General features: G+C 43.5%; 1 non-coding gene across 1 annotated transcript; it reads right to left on the minus strand.

Annotated features, from left to right (window-relative positions):
- Positions 1-367: 367 nt before the first annotated feature.
- On the minus strand, positions 368-457 carry TRNAY-GUA. Its single transcript is given in 2 exon segments — positions 368-403; positions 421-457. It is a non-coding gene; the product is annotated as a tRNA-Tyr (tRNA).
- Positions 458-3,911: the final 3,454 nt, after the last annotated feature.

Raw genomic sequence — 3,911 nt, forward strand, 5'->3', positions numbered from 1 at the left:
ACTGGACCTCTTCCAGTATCTCACACTCAGTTCAGCTAACAGAGGTTCTGCCAACTCCATGCTGCAGGTCTGCTCTAGCTAACAATGGTCTGTAGAAGGCGTTGAGCCCCTGAAGAAGAGAATCCCATACAATGTGCAGTGACTGATCAGGTAGACACATGACAAAGGTCAAAGTGCCATTGCTGTAAGAATCAGGAAGTAGGAAACAAAATCCTTGAAAGTGGTAGAGAGACAAAGTAGAGCAAATCTCCCACAGGACCTAGAGTGGAGTATGGCTGGAAAGGGCAGCTTTACCAAGCTGTAAACTCCAGAAGCGAGTGAAAGACAAAAATCACTTAAAAAAATGACAACCACCCCCAAAAACCTTTCCTTCGAGCCGGAATTGAACCAGCGACCTAAGGATTTCTTTCTACAGTCAGCCTACAGTCCTCCGCTCTACCAGCTGAGCTATCGAAGGAACATGAGGGAGTGCCAAGAATGAGTCAAGACCACATCAACAATAGCCTTAGGCTCTAATGGACTTCCATATGCATTGCTTCTCACAACGGCAAAACAGTATCAGAAAAAAAGGGCAGAAGTTTAGCCTTCCCTGCAAAACTGGATTTTGGTTATGAAACTGCCAGTTATCTGCCAAATAGTTCACAGCTCTTGCAAGATTGTTGTTGGTGGTAGCGTTAAGGTTGGAATTCCTGTGATGACCCGTATGAAATCTGTTTGCTTCTTAACAAAGAAATTTGCCAACTCTTCTGTGATCTTGCCATATTCCCTAATCAGAGCTAGGAGAACAGAGAGGACTCATACCCACACAGTTCCCCCAACTGTTCTCCAGCCAAATCCTATAACAAGTTAGCAAACAAATCAGCTAACACACTCCCTGACAGCCTCCACAGTGAATGCAGAGGAATGAAGGAAAAGGGTGGAAAGCAACAGACACTGAGGAAATACTTGTCTCATGTGTGAGGTGCTGTTGCAGCTTCTCAGAGGTCTAATCCTGGAATTTGCCAGGTGTCAGGGCATTCACATGCACACAAGCAGCTTTCAGGTCAGTTGATGGTGTAAAGAAAAATATGGGAAGAAACAGAAATGCTGGATGCCAGTATAGCAGTATCAGAGCTCTCAGGGGTCAAATAGATGGTCTCAGTGGGAGGAGGTCTGGGAGATACCCGTATGCGGGAATGTGAGGTTAATCTTCTGTTGGAAAAAGAATGGCACAACTGATAACATGCATGACCACGGATCAGCAGGCCCCTAAATCAGAGCAGATAGCATGTATAGCCCCGGGGCTTTAATCTTTTCCAGTCTGCAGACCACACAGCATTTTCCAGGGCACTTCAGGATCCCTTCAAGCAAATTTAAGCCTTTTGTCATGAGTCCCCCTTATCTGAGTTACCTTTCACAGACCCCTCAAAATAATTCACTAGTCCCACCCATGCTTTCAGAGACCCAAAACTGAAAATCATCACTCTGTTCAGTTTAACTTATTGGCACTGTCATCTAGTGCTGAGGTACCAAATACAGACTTATGGGGAAGTATCACCATTTCTTTGCTGTCAAAAGTTGTTACCAGGGAAGATAACCCTAAATCACTTGTTCTTTCCTATAAAAAATCAGTGGCAGTTAAGTCAAGATAATAATTCAAATGGAATCAGATAAAAAGTGGATGCTGTTACTATCTATGCATGAACAAATGGGATGCAGAAGCCACAGTGTTGCCTTGACAATAAAAAGCACGGTTGATTTGTGAGAGATATTCCTGTAAACTACAAGCGTACCCCCCAGGGCAGGTTTTCAAAGTAGATATTCCTAGGAAAAATTAATTAATTTTTTCTTCATTTTTTTGAACTTGGTAAGTTTTGAATGCTTAACAGAATTAGATCCTGGTATGGAGTTCATGAAAGATCTCTGATTATCTCGATGCTTTTAACTGATTAAATGAAGATACCGAGCTTTGTGAGACATGTGAGCAGAGCCCTGAGCTATATAAAGGGAACACTCACCTGTTTCATGTGGTGTAGAATAAGATGAAAGGAAAGGATGGAGCTCAAAAGCAGGATGGAGAACAGCCAGAGGTAAAGCTACTAATAGCTGGACTGTAGAATTGCACTTGGTAATACTATGTGTTTTGTTAAGCTTAGATTAGTATATGATGGTCTCTAGTGTTTTGGATACTTGCAAGCTGATTTTCTGTCGTGACTTTAAATGGTTTAAAGGTGTTTTTCTTCAATGAAAAGTCTTAGAAAATCTGGCCAGTTCTAAGGGACTTTGTAGGGCTGTTATCTTACAGGTCTTGAATACAAATATCAGATTCAACTCACAATGAATGTGTGAAGACTTTGTGATCTCTTTAAATCTTCCTGTCTGTGATACAAGCCCCTGTTTGATTGCTGTGGTTTCTGCACCACCAACTAGAGGTGAATTTCGGATATCTCAGTTTGGCAGACTCGTGTGACACCTCAGAGGAGGATGTTGTGTTAAGTACTGCTACTCACAGCAACTTGAATGGTGCAGCAATGAAGCATCAGTGAAACAATCATCTCTGTCCATCTACCTGTTGAAATTCAAGATGGAAATCTCTTTGGGTCAGACTAAGACTAAGGCTTTGTATTTAAAGGCTGAATAGCAGCTGGCACACCAGGCCCCCAACCTGCCTGATGCCCCCAGGCTCTGTTGTGATGTAAATAACGCGCACAACTCCTTGGGCCAGCTTCAGAGACAACTTTAATAACACACAGCGTGAATGAATGCCAAGGGGCAGGAAGGTGGGAATGCAGAAGGAAAGGAACCGGGGAGAATAGAGAGTCTCATATAAAGGAAGTTTGTGTGAGCTGCATTTCAGGAAACACAGTTTTGGAGGCCGTTACTTACAGCCATCGTTATTTGTCGTGCTCAGAGAACCCGCTTAGCACTTCTGATGCTGCACTGTCATCAGTAATAGACATCCAAAGGGAAGCATTCCTCAGGTGTTCAAAACCTAAGCTATATATGCTTATACTCAAACACATATAGCTTAATTTTTTGCTTAATAACCTTCTTTTAATGCAAGAGTATTTCCTTTACGGCTAAATTATATGAACTCGATTCTTTCCGTATGTAAGCCCAATTCCATGAGCAATTAAACTGAAGTTTCTGTGGCAGGAGTCAGCCATCAGGTTCAGACTGCACAATCCTCTTCAAGCCAACAATTTAGCACCAGCAGCTAGTAGCAATTATACAAGTGCCTGAGAGCTCACCCCATCAGCAAGCATGGAAAGAGACAGCCTGTCTGTAACTGTCACTGTTCTTCAGCAAGTTAAGCATCCGGCCAACGAGAGAAATGCAGCGAGTGGCATTCCTGTCTTCTCTCCCACAAAGGCTTCCAAGTCTTGCGCTTCTCCCAGTGAAAGACAAGATTAATAATGTGTGAGCTCGTCTGAGACGATGATCAGCCCAGAAAGTTTTGATAATTGGGTGGCAATTAACCACTATCAGGACACGGCATTATTCAGACACAACGTACTAGTGCCTAACTGCTGGAAATCATAAGTCAGCAGAGAGCCTGACCCCTGTTTAGCCAAGCTTAGTTTCCATTCAACAGTTACCACATCCGATGTTTTTTGTTTAAGCAAAAGTTTAGCTCATCAGCAGTAGGTTCTCAGTTTAGGTCTCATCAAGATGGCAAAGCAAATGAGGGTATTTCTGATGGGTGGATACTTTCTTCTTTCCAGACCTGTTTCTTCTCCTACGCGTGTACGTATTGCTTTGTGATAGCAGCTGTAGTGGTCCTGATCTCACTGGAGGCTTAGTGTTAGCAAAACCCTGCACCGTGTGGGGGGAGGGCAGTGGTACGGGGCACAAAAGCAGCACTGTCTGTTGGGGGCACAAGAGACCCCTCCACCTCCTGCCGCTATTTCCTTTTGAAAGACAGCCCTTCC

Source organism: Lagopus leucura, unplaced genomic scaffold (genome assembly GCF_019238085.1).
Source record: "Lagopus leucura isolate 7727_CA_CO unplaced genomic scaffold, USGS_WTPT01 Super-Scaffold_100002, whole genome shotgun sequence".
Classification (NCBI taxonomy): Eukaryota; Metazoa; Chordata; class Aves; order Galliformes; family Phasianidae; genus Lagopus; species Lagopus leucura.